Genomic DNA, 20,629 nt, shown 5'->3' with positions numbered 1-20,629 from the left:
ACTAATAATAAACAGTAGAGTGCTCACTGAGAGCATGAATGGATAACTGAAGGGATGTGTACACTGAAGAAATACATTGGAGGCCATGTGACTATTTTTACAACTTTTCAGAACAGAGAACTTTTTATTTTCAAAGATTTCTTTGTTTTATTTTTTGTATGCTGCTGCTTATGTGCATGTGTACCCTGTGTATGCTGATACCCATGAAGGTCACAAGAGGGCATTGAATCTCCTGGAACTGGAGTTCCCAGCCAGTTCTGAACTGCCCAGTGTCTGTGCTGTGAACCAAACATTCTACTGGGATAGACCATAAGCATACTTTCAGAATGACCCAGGCATTCCTACACTGACTTAACCACCATCCAACACAATGAGAAGCATGAGTTCATTTCCAAGAGTTCCTGGTTCATCAGTGGATGGTTGGGTGAATCCCAAATACTTGAAAGTTCCCTGAACGCTGGCACTGCTGCAAGAGGCCAGGATGGTCCAGTCATTGGCAGTACAGAAGCAACTACACTTGCTAACTGAATATCTATTCTATCCTGGGAGCCTAGCTCAGCATTCCTTTCATGTTATCTTCTTGAATTCTCTACTCTTCTGCTATCACCTTCCTCAGACTATAGCTGAGTAAAACATCCAGGAGATTCAAGTAAATTTGGGAGGACAAATCACAAAATGACAAGGGACGAATTGAGATTTCAAATCCTGTTTTCCCTCTAATACTGCAATTTTAAGAATTAAACATTTTTTTCTTCTGATTGTAATAACAGAAATGGAACTAATAAATAGGCCTCTGGTGGCGGTGACACTAAGCGCCTAAAGCTGCTTCTGACTTTGTCCCAATGCAAGGTGTCCCAGATATTGCAAAGAGAAAAAGCTTGAGTGGGCAACAAGAATGACCATTCAAAAATGCTTCTGAATTTAAAAAACGAGATGAGTATTCAACACCTTCCTCATTTTCCCAACACTCAATGAACATTTATCAGAGTACTGTCTATGCTTGATATCTGTTAGATTTGGGGAAGGTGTGTGTCACAAGAAAGATACTTCAATTTCTTGAGGTTTCATTTTGAAGGAAGGAGGCTACTTTTAACTCTTCAACACTTAGGCCTCCTACTTCTGGCTCCTTAACTGCAATGGGATTTGTAACAATAATGTGATACGGAGTCAACTAGACAGTGGTAAGTGAAGGGTCCTCCAGAGACCTCCATGGAGATAAGGTACCAGTGGGGCAACTACACAGTGGTCCTTTGAGGTAGGTCATCTGTGGTTTGGATTCAAGTATTATATTCCTTCTCTGGCTAAAATGTGCAAATATTCCACTTGATAATGTAGAAGGTTGTTGCTTTTTAAAATAAAATACCAATAGTTCATTTTACCAAATGAAGACTAAGGACCCAGTCACTGGGGTGAAAGCCTGCTGGCTCAGAGAGGCAGAGAAAGCACCCAGCTGACCTTCCAACTCAACTCACTTCCCAGAAGGAAACAACTCCCTCTGCTTCCCCATGCTGTCTTAAATACCCTTCAACTCAAAGACCCTCCTATTTTTTCACTATGTTCATTCCCTGTCAGCTGGTTTCTAGTTCTGCTTCTTGACCTACTGTTGACTTTATTTAATCCTGTTTACATAAAGCTCTCTGGATTAGAGGTGTGTGCTAGGGCTGAGCCACACCACAAGTTCTTTTTCCACTTCACAATCTGTGGTTCACAATGTGATCAAATACCCTGCATCAGAAAGTCTTGGTAAACAAGGTTTAGGAAGCGGTATTGACATGTTTGGGGGTTGTCAGAGTATAAAGGTGAGAAGGAGGAAGAGGAGAGCAGGGGAGGAGGAGGAGGGGAGAGGGAGAAGAAGAGGGAAGAGAAGGAGGACTAAGGGGAGTGGGAAACAGAGAAGGAGAAGGAAGAGGAGGAGGGGGAGGGGGAGATGAATCGAGAGAAGGAGAAGAAGAGGAAGAAGAAGGAAGAGGAGGAGGAGGAGGAGAAAGAGAAGAAGGAAAAGAAGAAGAAGAATCAACCACAACTTCCAGGCTTTGGTTCTAAGCCACTGGGTGAATGTTGGTGTTGTTTAATAGAAAGGCTCACAGTAGAAGACATGAGGTTTCATTGTACTTTGGCTTGTTTATGGAAATTTTGGATATCCTAAAACAGAGCTGCCTTTGAGAGACTGGAGGGTAATACTCACCAGGCAATTAAAGTTATAGGATGGGAACTCCAAATTGTTTATGAAAACTGACACTAAATAACACTATACCAGGAAACTGGAAAGATAATGTCTTCTGAGATGTGCATCACGGAATTCAAGAGCCATTTTAAAAAGAGCAATTTCACACTATTTAGACACATCTGTGAGTTTGTTGTCTCTAATTATCATGAAGTTTCTTCCCTTGGAAGGAAAGATCTACCTAAAACCTAAAAGGAAAGAAAACGATAACATTCAAAGCATACCAAAGTAAGCCCCCTCCCCCCGACACACACACCACCTTCTCTCCCAGTGTTCCTTCAGTCTCCTTTCAGTGTGAAAGCAGACAGCCGTTTCCTCCGAGGGGAGAAGGCGGCACAGAAATAGAATTAAGTCCTACTGACACAATCCGATGCATTTCCTCTGCACTTGTGTGCAATCTCATTTCATTTCTGCCATGACTGAGACCTCTGGGAAAGGGTCACACAGCTGGGGTCCATTTAAGCATCCCTGAGCAGCACATGCTCTGCCATTTGATCAAACCCAATGCTTTCTTTGAAATTCTGCGTTGTTTCCAAGGAGGAGGGCTTTCGTGTGTGTGTGTGTGTGTGTGTGTGTGTGTGTGTGTGTGTGTGTGTGAAAATGTTCCAGGTGCATGAACTTTGAGATTAAATAGAATAGTTGGGGTTTTTTGTCTCTCTTTTTTTTTTTTTTTTAATATCAGCTTTGTAGCTCTCTACTGAGGGATCTTTATTTCTCCTCCTCCTTTTCCTCTCCCTCCTCCTCCTCCTCCTCCGTCCTCTCTTCCTTCTTCTTCCCACGAGTGTCATAACAGTTGCCTTCAAGGAGCGCTTTGACATAGACATGTCTGTGGGAGCTGGTGCTGTGGTGGGTGTCTGCCAACGGATAAGCTTTGTCCTTATGTAACAGAATCCTAGTTTCATTCAGGGCTCTCTGTGTCCAACTCCTACCTCGTGCTGTATCAGTCTCTTTGTTGGTTAGAATGCTCAACTAGGGGCAGTTTCATATGGTTCATTCCAAATCCCCTTTCTCCTGATCTTTCTCTTAGGGCAGTGAGGAACTCCTTTGGGCCAACAGGATTGGATGGAGCCTGTGTGGAAGTGGCCCCCTTCTGAATGAAAAGGCAAAGCCCCTTTGTCTTTCTAGGTATACAGATGGAGTTCCTGGGATAGCCACTCACATAGTTAGTTGTGAGAACAAAAGGTATTGGAGATGTAGCACAGACAGCTAGAAGGATAATTTCCTTACCAAATAAACCCATGTAAATGTTATGTTGCTTTGCCAGATGGTTGAAGCCTTTTCTGACCACACTAGTTTCTTTCGCCAACCATCACTTTGTCTTTACCTGTTTCTGTGACAACTGTCCTACTTTGTTCAACATGCCTGGGGCTTCCTCTTCTAACAAGCTTACTAGTAGACCTCAGTGTGTGACGGTTATTTGATGCACAGAACCCAAGGAGCAATCGGAGCTGACTCATGAGTGCGTGTTGTGTATGCCGATATCATGCTAAGCCCTTGGTACACAAGGTCTCATTTCACCTTAGCACTGAATTACATAGGGAAACAAGGTCATACGGTACACGTATAAGAAAGTGAAACTGGAAAGAGGGTGTGAGCAGTGTGCTCAAGTTGCACATCCAACGGGATGGATGCTACTTCTTCACTCCTGTGCCTTCAACTTAACCCACTTCTCACACTACAGCCAATCCTAGTGCAGGGCTCTTCATTTCATTCCTCTGTAACTCTACTGTCCAGTAGAGATTTCTGTCATCATGAGAGAACTACCCTACCATCAATACTATAGCTACTGTAGCCATAGAAGGTGACTGAAGACTTGAAATATGGTTCATCAAGGAAGGAACAGAGCTCTAAATTCCATTTAGTTGTAAATTTCAACTGAATATCCATGTGCGCCAAGCCACTACCGTAATGAAGTAGTTCCCATCATCAGTTTCATGACCGCAGCCATAGGGCCCGCCCTGGTCCCCTGCTCTAGCAACATCTATTGGTATTCCTGCTGTAGTATTCTAGGCTGGCAGGTTTTTTTTTTTTTTTTTTTTTCCATATAGCGTTTACATCTGGAGCTCATGAGAACTGCTGATTCTGCTTCAAACTCATTGCTGTAAGAAGGACAGCATCTGGCTTTGGTGTGTCATGTGTGACTCTTAAATGAGAGGTAAAATACCAAAGTCACCATGAAATAACAGAAATGAATACGTGGCACTCTTGTGTGTTGTGAAGGGGTTATAAGATCATTATGTTTTCGGATGAGTGATACAGTTTGATGTACATGGATGCTTAAAAGCTGGGATAACAAGAAATGAAAGTCAAAACACTTCATAATACTTTCCTGTTTCAAAGCTGAAAGGTCCCTCGTATCCTCTACTTCCAGCTGGGAGGTTAACATTGCCTACAGCACACCACTGAGCTCCCAATGGGTTGTTAGCAGTTGGAGGGCTGCGTGAGAAATATGAGAAAGGGTATAAGAAAACCATTAGAGTCAAATAGCTGGGAAAGCGTATGTGCCTATAAACTTCCTTCAAACAATCAGACTAGATAGTCAGAAATGGTAAATGCCATTTTAATTTGACAGCCAGTGACCTGAGACTCCTTTGCCTGCAGAGCAAACTACTTCTGACTTGGCCACTGTGGCTCATCTTAATCTAACTAGCACTCTGAGAACACAACATTTCACACACATCCCCCCCCCCATGTTGCATAAAGCTTCCTAAGAGAAGACAAATAATCACATTGACAGGAATAAAAAGGATGGGGGTTTACCTAAGTGGACAAAGTGAAGTCATTGGAAATTCAAAACAAACTATGAATCTAGGAGTCCAGAGTTGAGAAGGGAAATTTTATCTAATTCGAGCCAGTTGATGTCATCATAATCAGATCTGTGACTAGCCAGGAGACCAGGGGAAATGTGGGAGTTGGAAGAACTCAGATGTTCTATCTTGCATTAGGCTCAGTCTTATGTGTGCAGGATGAGGTTAGCAAGAATAAATGGACGTGTTTGAGCCTTAGCCAGAACCATTTCCTTGCAGAGATGGTTCTGAAGTCCCAAAGAGGGAGCCACCGTGAGTTTAACCCTCTGGCATCCTTCTGGGTCTCTCCCTCCCCCAGTCAGATTTTTCTGTGGCCTTCCAAGCTCACCCACAGCAGTGGTGACGTCTCCCAGACTTCCAGCTCATCTGTGTTCAGGAATGGGAGGGTCGGGGCCACTGACACACACCAGTATCCTGCAGCCTATTATTTCCTGCCTGCCCTGGCTCTCCTCCAAGACTCAACATGACAGGTGGATGAAGTTCACAAGAAAGCTAAGCAATGGGCCAGTTTTCCAGGAATGTTGCTATTAACTAGATTCACAAATTCCCTACCACCCTAGATTGAATGGGAAGGCAGCTGCTGAATGGGACTGAGTTGGCTCTTCCTTCCTTCCTCCCTTCCCCTCCCCCTGCTTCTCTCTCTGTCGCTCTCTCTGTCTCTGTCTCTCTCCCGCTCCCTCTGTCTCCTGCTTGGATCCTGCAATTGTTTTAATTAGTATGAACAACTCCCTACACAGGCTTCAAGGTTTTCAAGTACTTTCAAGAACCAAGTAAGGAACAAATATGCTTTTCTTGTGCCTGGGTTCCCAAACTGATGGTCCACCATTGAGGACTGGAAGTGGGGTTGGTCAGTGTGTGTTGCCGCAGAGCACAGGGTTGAGGGGGTGGTGGCGGCGGTGCTTGTGGAGCTTATTGACCTGAATAGGGAGGGCTTGGGGATTATGAAAATATCCGATCCTCTAATAGACTCATTATTCATTCCCAAGATGAGTTGGTAGCCTAAGTAAACTTGCAAATGCTTCTAGCCTACTGCCTTGAACTGGTCAACTTAAAGCAAACCCCAGACCATTGTACATTACATGCTCTTCACAACAGAGCACACCCTGAAGGGTTTGTGGTGCTTCCCACTGTGCTGGGAAGGTGAGCCATGAACAGCCAGCAGGGAGAAACCTAGTCCCCGCCCTCTCGAGCTCACCATCAAGAAAGGGAGATGTACATGAATGAACATGTATCCAGTGACGAATCTCATAGAGGTATGCCTAAATACTGTGCCACTTCAAAGGAAGGAGACACAGAAAAAGACCCCAATCCCAAGAAAGTGGGAGCTACACGTATCCTATTCTCTTTAATCAGAACCTGGAGGGTCCAGGCCTGGGTAACTGAGTTTTTTGGGTTTTGGTGTTTTGGTTTTTCGAGACAGGGTTTCTCTGTGTAGTCCTGGCTGTCCTGGAACTCACTTTGTAGACCAGGTTGGCCTCGAACTCAGAAATCCACCTGTCTCTGCCTCCCGAGTGCTGGGATTAAAGGAGTGCGCCACCACGCCCGGCGGTAACTGAGTTTTTAAGTAGTAGATCTGCTAATAGAACAAGTGGTTAGCAATGTGACTTTGCATAAATGACAGTGCTAAGACCAGAGCTGATGTCTCTTTTATATGGAGCACTCACTGGATGGCAAGTGACCCTCCAGAGCTTGCCCTTGCCATTACAGTTGGCATTTTCAGAAGCCCATAGGAAGTTGTCTGTGAAGTAGAAGCTTCTTGGAGGTAGCAGGACTGTGGGGGGGGGGGTTTCTTTCTCTTTTTTCTTTCCTCCTATATCCACAGATCCAATTCTCATTCAACATACTTTCTTCCTGCTGGTATCTTCACAGGAAAAAAAAAAAAAAAAAAAGATCTTCAGTGTGTCACTCTCGTCAAGAATGCCTGACAGTCTCTTGACTCTAATGTTTTGCTTGATAATTTGTTTTCCTTGTTAATTGTCTAGATTCCTAGAGAAGTATGAAATTATACCTAAGGCCTGGAACCAGCTGGTAAAACTGAAAGGACCTGAAGTGCTGAGGAACAGCTGGGATGTATTACATTACAGGGAAGAACGATCGTGGGAGGACACGCTGGAGAAGGAGGTCTTAGCTGACGTGGCCCGGGACCAGGGTTCCATCACTTAGTTCACAAACTCTACAACATTTTTTTCCCATGCACCATATTAATCAACAGTTTTGAGCTTCACCTAAATACTTATCCAGAGATTCTGAGCAGTATTATAATGGATGCATCTATGAAGTCATGACTATATTACTTCTACATTTTAAAATGTAATGACAAAATTGCTGAAACAGTTGGCTTTCTCTCTCACCAGGTTATGATCCTTGAGATATAACCAAGTGTGCTGCAAACCTCTGTGTGGGTGAGGTGCTGGCTGCAGGTCTGATGGCAGGAATTTAATCTCTACAACCCTGGTGATAGGGAGTTCTTGCTCCTGGAAGTTTTCCAGTGAGACTGTTCCCCCTCCCCCATAGAGACAGAAAGACAGACACAGACACAGAGACAGACAGGCAGAAACACACACACACACACACACACACACACACATAGAGGGAAGGGGAGGGGGAGAGGGAAAGGGAAGTATGAGGGAGAAGGAGAAAAGGGAAGGGAAGGGGGAGGGGAGGGAGAGGAGAGGGAGAGAGACTATTTGTAGAACATGACCAGTAGTGTCCAAAAAGTACTGTGACAGGACCCTTAAGCTTTCACAAGCTCAAAATCCACATGGATTGTATGGGGCAATCACCACTGATAGCTACTAATGTTGCAAAAAGACGATAGAAAAGCTTGACACTTCACATCACCTGTATCATTACCAAAAATATTAAATCCTACTCTGTCTAGATTTTACATTTAACAGATGATTCACTGCTTAATTCTTACTTAATGATAAAATGGCCTATAATAAGTTGCAAACTTACATAAGACAAGGAAAATATAGGGGTCAGCAGACACATTAAGTCACGTTTTAAAGTTTTAAAGTATCTGCATGTGTCCCCATGAGTGTAGGCTCCATGTGTATGCGTACCCATGGAGGTCAGCATCAGCCCCCCCGAAGTCAAAGTTGTAGGTGACTGGGAGGCCTGACATGGTACACTGGGAACTGAACTCCGGTTATCCTGGAAGAGCAACTGTCACTCATAACCACTGAGCCATCTCTCCAGCCCTTAAATGTTACCACAGAAGTATAGCCAGCAAACCTAGGCAACTAGGAAATATCTTCAGGACAAGTATTCCAGACAAAAGCTTCATTGGCTGTGTGGGAGATTTATTTTGTCTTTGGCTAAAAAGTATTTTTCACGATAATTGTTCAGTAGGATGACTATAAATGTTGCTAATATATTGTGTATGACAATAATTCTGGGAGAAGAAATACAGGATGCATTTGCTGTAAGAAACAACACATGCTAGAATGTATTAATATGATTATCTTAAACATGAACACTGCAAAATGAGCATGTGCATCTAAACAGTACAGAGTTCCCCATAATCTGTTAAATCATTATTGTTTTGTCAGTCAAAGAACTTGATAATGTAGCAAAAATTGCAAGGGCACCTGGGAAATTTGAACCATAGAAAATTGAGCCATTAAAAAAACTCAGAAATGGGGTTAGGGATCAAATTAGATTACCCATAGATTGAATTATTAAAGATGAATTACAAAAACATGGAAATCCATTCTATCTTAGAAATATAATATGGTTGAAATCATCCAAATGGGAGGAATTTGAAATTCAGACTCCTGAGTATCCTTGTGGCCTTTTCTGTTGCCATGACAAACATCATGATTAAAGCTAAATTGGGGGAGGAAAGAGTTTATTTCAGCTCACACTGCTAGGTCACAGTATCCCCAAGGGAAGTAGGACAGAAACTGAAGCAGAAATCATAGAAGTATGTTCCTTACTGGCTAGTTCTCTGCTTTATGCCCAGCTAGCTTTCCTACATTTACATAGCCCAGGACCACCTGCCTAGGGGTGGAGCTGTCCCCAGTGTTCTGGGCCCTCCCATGCCCATTAATAGTCAAGACAACGTTCCTGTGCACATGTTCAGAACTCAATCTGATAGAGGCAACTCTTAAACTGAAGGTCCCAGTTGACTCTATGTTGTGTCAAGTTGAGGATGGAAACTAATCAGAATATCAGATTTTGTGTGTTGGAAATCTTAATACCATAAAGCCACGATATAACTCTTCTCCAATTTTTAACAAGTATCCTGGGAGCTTCCAAATTGAATGCCCTGTAAAGAGAAATTTGACAAAATTAAAGAGTGCCTAATCTCTTTAATATATCTTTAACTATCTGAATGGAATAAATTAAAATAGAAGAAGTCAATGCATCATTCACAGTTAAAGTGTTTGTGATGATTATCTACTGGTTGTTTAGAAATACTTCTCTCAATTTTTAACAGCATCTGAGTATGACAATCATCCTGCGAGCAGTAGCCAGAATCCTTTCATGACTTGGACTTTGGAAGAGTTCTTTAACACTCACCTCTTGAACCAAGGTCCATTCCGTGATCACATAACCATCTTTGTGAATGCTTCCTTTCTAATCACAAAGGCAGGAGAGACCCTGCCAGGCCTTTCAGGAAGGGAGAATTTAAGTTGGTATCAACCGTTACTCCACCCCTTCCAGCAGGAAGTGATGTGATATTGGAAAGGGAGCAGAAAGGTGCCAGTCCGCCAAAGGGCTGGCACGTGGCATCAGAGGGCACAGACTACACATACCCTTTTTCTGAAGGCCTTTTCAACTGGCAAGAATCCTTTGGTTTTGGAACAGAGGTGTGGAAGGCAGAGCTCACTGCCTTGGGAAGCACATAGACTGGAAATAGAAAGGAAGGTCCTGCTGCAACTCCATAAAACAGGGGCAACCTTCACGAAAATCCTGTTTGCTTATCTTTTTTTGAATCTTTTGCTTATCATGAGAGGTTGTGGGCTTCCAATCTGCCTAGAGTCAACTCATCTCAGGAAAGGTCAATGGTATGATTCCACCCCACCCCCACCCTCAAGCCCCACCCCCACCAACACAGAACGTTCTGATGTGCAGTCGCCTTACCTTTCCTATACAGTCCAAAGAGACCTCATTGTATACCACTGCTAACATATGGACTAGCCAGATGATCTCTGTTTGTATTATGATTTTTACAAAGACCCCAAGGTTTAATGACTCAGGACTTGTCCAAGGTCACTCAGCTCAGGGCTAGAACTAGAATCCTGGTTATCTTGTTCTAGACTTTGTGCACTTAAACACACCCTCACATATACTTATTTGCCTTGATGTAATCAACTTGCCTTTTAATTCACAATCTTCTCCTTCCAACAATATGTGGTATGTGTGTGTCTGTGTCTGTGTGTGTGTGTGTGCACTCACGTATTTGTGTGAGAGAGTGTGTGTATGTGATATATGTACTTCTTACTCTGTTTATGTGCTTGAATGTGCAGACTGAGGTTGACTACAAGTGCATTTCCCTACTGCTCTTCGGCCTTCTTTGAGTCCCTCCCTGCACCTGAAGCCTATTGATTCAGCTAGACTGGCTGGCTCAAAAGCTTTGGGGATCCATTTACTTCCACAGTTCAAGCCCAGCCTAGCTTTTTGCTTAGGTTCTGGGAACAGGAACCTAGGCCTTTATGGGTAGTGTTTGAGACATCTGTTTACTTGTAGCATTATAGTACTTTAATTGTAGCATTATAACCATGTAACCATTCACATGCTTGGTTTAAGAATCCTGTTAGGTTGCTTTTTGAATCCAATAAACACAACTTTGCACATAGCACTGGCTTGAAGGTGTCTGATTGAATGTGTAGGATCTGAAGCATCCATAATTTAGTTTGCCTCTCAAAATACACTTAAAGGCACTAGAGGAAGTTAGATGATGCAAAGGGGTAATGTTGTGATTCACTCTTGCCTAATGAAACCCAAAACTTCTTGAGCACACATAATCATCGACGCCCTTGCTAAGTCTGTTTTTGCGCAAACTGAACTGGTTGGAAATGTGTGGCCACTGTGTTTTAAACATCTTCGCTTTGCACAGAGGTGGATGAAACGCCTAGGAAGCAGTTATGTTTCTTTGCAGGGTCACTCCCAACCTTTCTTGCCCTGTGTGATTCCAGATTGGATTGGGTGTGTGAGGAGGGAAAGGGCAGCCCTCTGGGGAGATTAATAATATGGTCTGAAGGATGAAGATCAAAGAACACTCTTGGCTGCAGACCACACAGTGGCCCTCTGATCTCTGCGTGCCAGGTCCCCCCCGTGGAATCTCACCCGGCATTTTGTACCCTTTCCTGGGTTCAACACGCTTCTCCACTACGCTGCCCCTACCCGACACTGGTTCCTCAGTGGCCCCTTCTCCTGCAAAATGACAGCGCTCCTGTTCATCTGCAAACAACTCGCTGCCTAGCCATCAGACAGCACCACCCAGGACATTTTTTTTACAAACCCAGAAAGAAGCTGATTTTCCCGTCAGTCCAGAGACCTCCAGGCGACGTGTGTTTTGAACGTTTTATAAATTGTTTACTTAAGTGACTGACCCCCGTTGGGCTTCTCCATGCCGTTTCTAATTTCTCTAACCCCTGACCAAGTCATAAATCTCATAAAAGTTTGCCTTTAAATCATCCATTTCATGCTTCCTGGGATTTTCACCAAATAATCTAGTGGTGAGTGGGAGTTAGGGGTAGGGTGAACTCACACCAGGAGTGGTCATGAACTCTTCTGTGTAATTAGGGGTAAGTCCCATGGGCCTTATGATGCCACATTCTCTTGTTTCCGTTTATGTTTGGAAAGTTTCCTTAATTCTTTTTTTTTTTTCTTTAAAAACAAAACAAAACAAAAAACTTTTTTTTTTTCTTCTGAAAGTCTGCCCTCAAATGTTTGGAGTGAAGTTACTTTTTCTCTTTAAGAGCATGGTAAATCCCTAAGACGCTCCTCCGTTCTTCCTGTCTTCTTTACAGCCCACCTCTGCCCTTGTCTTTTCTTGACCCAGCTCGGTGAGACAGGTGTTGTCTACCTGTCTGGTGGATCTCCATAACGTCCAGGGAGCAGCCCAAGCATCTTGGCCATGACCCTACTGGATGCTCAGACTCCTTTCGTAACCATTTAAAAATATGCCATCGTAGCTTCGGTTCCAAGTTCAAGGGGTTTATTTTCACTGGCTGCTTCAGATATCACCGCTGCTCTCCAAATAGAAGCCAAGGTGGCAACTCGTCTATGAAAAAAATGTGTGGTCATCCATATCTTTATCTTTCCACTTCGGCATTCCTTCCCCAACCCCCCACTGACACCCCACCCACCCCCCAGTTGGAATCATATCTATTTGGGAGCAACTACTGACCGAGGGGATCGAGAGCTTTGTGCTGGTAAACACTTGGCTCGGGACATCACCAGTAAACCTCTTGGACTCCAATGAATGACATAGTAAAGTAACGTGTTTAGTTCTCATTCTGGAGACTTCCAGCCTGCTGTTGTTCTCAAGGAGGAAGACAGGCTCTTGACTCTGGAGGAAAGAGTGACTTAACTTGTCAGCTACGGGAGTTTTAGTCCTTGTAGGCGGCGTGAGACTCTTTCTTAAGTCTGCTGGGCTGGGGGCCTTAACCACTCGCCTCACAGCTTGTCATGAACAAATCATGTCCTAAATACAATTCTGCTCAGAGGGGAGCTATTCTGCACCATGCTAACCCCTCGGAAGCTACTCTTGGAATGTCATCTCTTTTCCAAACCTTGTCTCATTCCATAGATGAGAAACTTCTTGTACCTACAGAGACATTTGAATAACTACGAAAGGCAAGCTAAACCGAAGAGCACTGTGGGTAGTGAGGGCAGACTGATTAAAGAGTTTGGCTTTAGAAATGTTTCACATTCCTCTCATGTGTTGCTCAGGAAAAGGTATTTCTTTAATCCACCTTCGAGATTATTTATGGTGCTGTGTGTTTCCTCTTAATTGTCGGTTGGGCAAAGCCTTTATATTGTAAGGAGACACCCTAGCATTTGTTGTGACCTTAGGCGAAGTGATTGACACTAGATCCCAGAGTCAGATGTCTCTAGTGACGCAACTTGTTCTCCCAGGAGCAGAAAAGCTTCCTGCCCGAGATTAAGTTAGAACCGTGGAAGTGCTAAAATGTGTGCTTAGCCCTCCTCTGATGCAAACTCTGCTGTTATAGAGCCTGGTTGCAGGGGAGTGTAGCAACACAACCCCTACCTCCCAACGTCTCCTCTCCCTCTGGCCTTGCTCTGTGCATGGACCGGATAACTTGAACTTCGGCAGACCATATCCATGCCTCCTCCAAACTTACAGTTGTTTGTGGGTTTTTATTTTTATTTTTATTTTTTTTAGGTTTTTGTCTGTCTGTCGTCTGTCTGCTCTACCCCCACACTTTTTCCTTCTCAGTTTGTACAGCAATACAATCCCAGCTTATTTAGGGATAGCAATGTCTGAGTCTTCACTGCGGATTTGCAGCAGGTAAATCAAGCCGCAATCTATTCCGCCCTGGCACTTTAAACATGAGCAGCCACCTGCTTGTTTAAAGGAAGCCGAGGTGAGCAGACACGGGACTCTCTTTCTTTTCAATGGATTCTCTTTCATTTCATCTCCAATGGAAATGGCTGAGAAGCCAAGAGGAATGAGTGACAGATCACAGAATGATCCATTCTAGGTCAAAACAACACAAGGGCTTTCATAACTTCATGTATCCCCATGGTCCTGGAGTCTGCTAAGTTTTAAGGTTCCTTAACAAAAGGGTATATCTACATGGTGACTGCTTCCTCAGTATTTACAGCTGGATTGCCTTCAGTTACTACTGATAAATTAATTTAGCAGTGTTGGACCACAACTAAAGCATATAATGTCAAAATACATATAAGGTCATGGGTCATAAAAATTTTGGAAAAGAATAGAGAAATAAATAAGGAAATGACTTGCATTCCTATCACTTCTAAGATTAAGATTCCTCTAGGTGTTTAATTCAAATAACCATGGGCTCTTGGTTCCCATTCTATCTTGATCCCTAAAGTCCTGGAATCCAAACAGGGATGGTTAATATTCAGATTGGGAAACTGGCTGTATTGGGGTCTTACTGTTTTTACAGAAGATTTATGCTGGGTACACCTTGCGCCCATTTGAATTTGTAGTACTTGGTGTGTTCGGGATGTGGATCATGATCAGCTGCTGACCATGGACCAATGGGGTCAGTGAGTGAGTGAATGCCTAGATGTGAACTCAGTGCCGGGAGGTTGCTGGCCTGAACCAGCAGCTTCTCCGTAAAGAGCTACCAAAATCTGGTAAAGAATTTCTGTTTCCTAGAATTGTGTGTATGTACATGTATGCATACTCACATGTATGTGAGGGTACATATGAAGGCCAGAGGTCAGTGAAAGCCAGTGTCTTCCTTAATCGCTTCTCTTCTTATTTGGGCTATACACCCTTCTTTCAGCTGATTGGCTCACCCAGAGATGCACCTCAATAGAGACTTCCCTTAATATAGCCAAGATATTGGTCAAAATTAAGGATCTCACCGTGCCTTCACTGGCGGCTTGAAGGGTATTCACGTTCTGAACTTTGAGTCCTTACATAAAGGACTCAAGGAGGCTGAGAGTTAAAGCACCATTTTAGGTCCCATTTATGTTTGCTAGCCAGAGAGGACAGCTTAATGTTTATAAGATACTGAAACTATGTTCAGTTTGTGAAACTCTGAGGACCTGGCTGCAAATGTAAGTGATTCAGTAATTGTCTCCACTGATGTTTTAGTTCAGGTTTCTCAGAACTGTTGCTGACCTCATTCACCCTTTAGCTCCCACTCCTGGCCCTGCCCTGCTTGGATTCTACTTGGGACATTTATCCTAGAGCGAGGCAGTCAATGTTTACTATATCCCAAAGGAACATGTTGATAAATGACTGAGTTCTATGTTTAGAACCTGGGCCCTATTGTGTTTGGGTATCCATGCTATCTTAGTTAGGCTTTCGTTGATGTGAAGAGACACCACGGCCATGGCAACTCTTAGAAAGGAAAACATTCTATTGGGGCTGGCTTCCAGTTTCAGAAACTTAGCCAGTTATCATTGTGCCATGAAGCATGGCAGCAGACATGGTGGAAGAGGAGCTGAAAGATTTATATCCTGATCTTTAGGCAGGAGGAGAAAAGGCTGTGTGCCACATTGGGCATAGCTTGAGCACATCAGACCTCCAAGCCTGCCCCGCAGTGGCATACTTCCTCCAACAATGCCACACCTCCTAAGAGCACCACGCCCTATGAGCCAAGCATTCAAACATATGAGTGTATGGTGGCCATTCCTATTCAAACCACCACACATGAATATGTGTGTTTTTACACATAAGTGCACAAGTGTGAAGGCAAATAGATTGCCTTAGTTGTTATTCCTTAGATGCTGTTCCTATTATGTTTTTTTTTCCCTGAACTAAGTCTCTTACCAGCCTGGAGATCACCAAGTAGATTAGGTTGCCTGGACAGGAACCCTAAAGATGCTCTGTTAGCCCTGGGATACAAGTTCTACCGCATTTGAGTTTTTGTTTCAACATAAGTATCAGATAGGAAATCGAGCTCAGATCTTCACACCGGCAAAGCAAGCCCTTTCCCAACTGAGCTTTCTCTCCAGTCCCATGCCCCTACTCAGTGATGGTAGTAGGAAGTCCATTAGTTCTCTTAATCAGTGATTCGGCCTCTTGGTCTGCAAAGCGAAACAGCAGTGGAATCCACTTCACTGTTGTGAAGGTCAAATGAGAAGGCCAATGGAAATTCGTGGAGTTTGGAATATTAGTGCAAGTCTGACCTCAGGCCGCTGTTAGGATCATGAATTCAGCTCTCAGGCTGTTAGTCTGTTTGGTTGGTTTCCAGAGACCTTCTGAAGACCTTCTCTCTTAGTGCTTCGCTCCTTCAAAGCCCACTTTAAATCCCACCTTTCTCTTCTAGCTCCTAATGCATCATCTAATACTGATAGTGCATCAGCATCACATCTGATTTGCATCCAGTCATCCTCGTGGTGTTAGTGGGAGAGTCAGCTGATGCAACAGTTTCCCAACTTCTGTACAATGAACCATCTGGCACTGAAACTGAACACATACCCATCCTCGGATCCAGGGATCCATCTGTAGGTATATATCCAGAAATACGTTCTCATGTACTTCAAAAGTCACACAGAGGAAATCTCATAACAGTACACTATTTCTGTTTGTGCATAGAAAATTACCTCTAAAGATAGCAATACAAACACATTAAGTATTTATCATCTGTTTGTCGCTAGGAGTGAGTGACTTACCTGGATGCAAGGCCATTCTCTTCCATAGGAGGGGTGAGTACAATGTACAGGCTACACTGTTTGTCAGTACACATTCCTTCTTGCAGTGAGATACTTACTATTTTTCTTATGTAGAAGAAGAACAGAAGAGGTGCCTATGTCCCATGATAGTCACAATGCAGTCCTAAGTAATTCTGTCTAGTAGGTTCTCTAATGAGGTTTTCGCTGAGCTACCTATAGGAACACAGATATTAGAAGGCTTTTGGGGAGTAAAATCTACTCCTAAGTTCACTCAACTTTAGTTGCTGGTTGGAGCCTATGCTGGCTGGTTTTATCTGTCAACAGAATATAGCAAAAAATTCCTGGTTAGAGAGCTTTAATGAGAAATTATCTAGCTCAGGTTGGGCTGTGGGGATGTCTCTGGGTAATGATATTGATTGGTAGGAAGACCCAGTCCACTGAGGGCGGAACTATTCCCTAGGCAGAGACCCTGAGTATAACAAGGGAGAAAGCTAGGTGAAAGCAAGCAAACAAGGATGAGCATAGTGGCCCTTTATTCTTGGCTATGATTAGCTGTTTGAGTTCTTTGGGTTTTTTTGTTTTTGTTTTTGTTTGTGTGTGTATATATGTTTTTTGTTTGTTTGTTTGTTTTGGTGTTTCGAGACAGGGTTTCTCTGTATAGCTCTGGCTGTCCTGGAACTCACTCTATAGAACAGGCTGGCCTTGAACTCAGAAATCTGCCTGCCTCTGCCTCCCAAGTGCTGGGATTAAAGGCGTGCCCCACCACTGCCTGGCACTGTTTGAGTTCTTAACATGACTTGTCTGACATGATGGTGACCCATAACTATAAGCTAAATAAATCCCCTCCCCCCCCCAAGTCCCTTTTTGTGAGGGTATTTAATCACTGCAATGAAAATGATGCTTGAAATGAAACAGACTTCAGTTCTTCCATACATGGCCTTTCTTGATGCCTGGGTATCTTTATGGCTTCCCTCAAAGCAAGCTTGAGAGGGTGTGAGAGTGCACCCAAAAGGTGCAGGCACCTAAGGAAAAGCCTCAGTGTATTTTATGGCCCTATCTTAGAAGTGACATATCACTTCAGCCACATTTCATTGCTACAACAAGCTGATCCTGGAAATAGTATGGGTATAGAATCACATAAGCATGTGAATACCAAAATTCAGGGACCACTGGGGCCTTATTGGAGGCTAGCTACCAAACATTCTATCCCTAGTAAACAGTAATTAGAAACTCCTTGAGTATCTATCCACAACACAAAGGACCAATCTTTGGATGACAGAATTCTATATAGAAGTAGACATGACCTATATATAACATATATGTGCAATAATATGTATGCAGCATATCTCACAAATACATTAGAAAAAGACTAGTCACAAAATTCATTAATTATTCCATTTATTCATTTTTTTTAAAGAAAATAAGACCTAACCAACAGAGATTGGAGAGACATTGGCTGTTCTTGTAGAAGATCCAGGTTTGGTTCCCAGCACCTACACAGCAGCTGAAAAACATCTGTAATTCCAGATCCAGGGGATCCAATGATTCTTGTGACCTCTGTGGGTTCCTGCATGCATGTGGTACATGTACAAATACTCAGACCCCACATGCACACAGAAAATAAAATTACGTTTTAAATAACTAAGCAGGTAGTGTTGCTCTATTAGAGTTCAAAATAATGGTTCCTCCTGGAGGCATAGTTCCTGGAAATGGACACAAGAGAACTTACAGGGCTGGCAATATTTAAACAATATTTCTTTTTCTTCATGTCAGTGTATATTAGTTTTCGTTTTCTCATCATGATGATCAAACACGTGGTAGAAGCAACTTAAGGGAGTAAGGATTTATTTTGACTCTCAGCTTTTGTTCAACATGGCAGGGAGGTATCAGAGTTCTTAGCAGTGGGTCAAGGGACAGAGGGCTCTTCCTTCTTGGTGGATCAGGAATCAAAGAACAGGCCAGGAACAGGTCTGTGTTATAGCCCCTACAGCTTACTTCCAGTGAGACTTATGTCTACCTGCTAGGCCCTATGTCCCAAAAGTTTCATAACCTCCCAAAATACTGCTGCCAGCTGGGGACAGAATGGGCGCCATGAGGGACATTTCACATTCCAGTCATAGCCCAGATCCACAGGTTTGGTTTATGGGAATTTACTGAGTACCACACCTTCCCACCTATCTATAATAATTTAATATTAAGTATTAAATGAATGAAGGATTTTTTTATTGCCTCCTGTTGTCATTTAAAAGAGAATGTGACCCTCCTCCACAGGCTCATAAACTTAAATACTTGGTCAGCAGGGATTGGCACTATTTGAAAGGATTAGGAGGTCTGTCCTTATTGGAGGAAGTACGTCACTAGGGGTAGGTTTTGAGTTTTCAAAAAGCCTGTTGCAAGCTCAGAGTCTCTTCCTGTTGCTGGTGGATCCAGATATAGAAGTCTCAGCTGCTTCTCTAGCAACTGAATGCATGCTGCCAGGCTCCCCACGAAAAAAAGACTAAACCTCTGAAACTGTAAGCAAGCCCCGATTAAATATTGTTATAAGAGTTGCCTTGGTCATGGTGTTTCTTCACAGCTATAAGACACTGGCTTAAGATACCTTCCTTACCTAAGGGGACATTTGGGGAATTATGTTGGTTACAGAGAATAATGAAGCCAGGGGCTATATGAGTTTTGTATACTCCCCAAATTTGCATGTGAAATCCCCAGTGTGATAGTCACTGCCTTGTGCTTAGATTTCAGAGGTTCTAAAACTATGACAAATGCATTTCTGCCTTCACAAGCCCTACAGTCTATGGCATTTTTGTTACAATATCTCCATAGGAAAGAGACACCATATTAAATGCAGTGGTATGTCCTGACTTGGGGTTTTTATTGCTGTGAAGAGACACCATGACCAAAGCAACTCTTATAATGGAAAACATTCCATTGGGGCTGGCTTACAGTTCAGAGGTTTAGCCCATTATCATCATGGTGGGTAGCATACTGGCATGCAGGCAGACATGGTGCTGGAGAGGAGCTTAGTGTCCACAGGCAGCAGGAAGAGAATTGACATGAGCTTTTGACCTCAAAGCCCACCCCCACCTCCACAGCGACACACTTCCTCCAAAAGGCCACACCCACTCCAACAAGGCCATACCTCCTAAGAGTGCCACTCCTTGTGCACCAAGCATTCAAACACATTAGTTTATGGGGGCCACTCCTATTCAGACCACCACATGCCCACGACTCATTCATCCCAGTGCTAGGCCTCCCTGGCTGTGAGTCCCTGGGTCAACAAGTTTGTGCAGAAGAGTGGAGTCCTAGCCTCATGGTATGGTGAGGTACGGCCTGTTGACGAATAGCAGCTGGGCCTGGATCCTGTTAACACAGAGCAAGTAACAGAATCAGGAGTGATGGTAATTCCTCATGGATTCCATAAAGTTGGGACTTAGGCCCTTGGAGTTCAAAAACACAAGGTTGAAAATATATATACCTATTGGTTCTCTGAAGATTTCTACCTCAGTCATCTTGTCAGCAGAGTGGTAAGGATAAAAGTGAATCAAATGACAGACAGGTCCATAGGAGAGGAACACTGGGGAAAACCTTTCTCTCTGCTGATCTATATTCATTGACTTATTCTCCTGACACCATCCCCCCGCCCCCACCCTGCACCTTGGTTGCATAGGCTTATTCATCTTTGAGGAAGGTACTTTCTCCAGATGATTTTGGGACTAGACAGCCTGTGGAGTGTGTCAAGGTTAAACCAAGTGACTAGCTAAGGACATGCAATCCAAACGAGTGGCTGCTTGATGCTTTAGTACCCGTGGGGACCCTCAGAGAGGGAAGCTGCAGTCAATAAAAGAGATATTACAAGTAGCAGTTTCAAAACTTTACAGTACACTGTTTTTAAGATGTGTTTAATTTTTAGTGTGTGTGTATGTGTGTGTGTGTGTGTGTGTGAGAGAGAGAGAGAGAGAGAGAGAGAGAGAGAGAGAGAGAGGTGGGGGCACATGTGTGGTTTCAGGTGAACACAGTCTGTTCCTTTGCAATTGCTGTCAATCACTGAGTCATCCCTGAAACCCCCATAATGCTTTATAGGGTAGGAAATAAAATATTTCTTTATAAACTAACTTCATTCTGAAAAGGAAACTTATTTCCTCAAGATTACCTTGTTTAGTTTAACAGGAGAGTTTATATAACCATTTCTTCTCTCTCTCTCTCTCTCTCTCTCTCTCTCTATATATATATATATATATATATATATATATATATATATATATATACATTCTTCCCTTCTCCACCCTCCTGCAATTCCAGC

Source organism: Mus pahari, chromosome 14 (genome assembly GCF_900095145.1).
Source record: "Mus pahari chromosome 14, PAHARI_EIJ_v1.1, whole genome shotgun sequence".
NCBI classification, from domain to species: Eukaryota; Metazoa; Chordata; class Mammalia; order Rodentia; family Muridae; genus Mus; species Mus pahari.
This window is presented reverse-complemented; position numbering follows the sequence as displayed.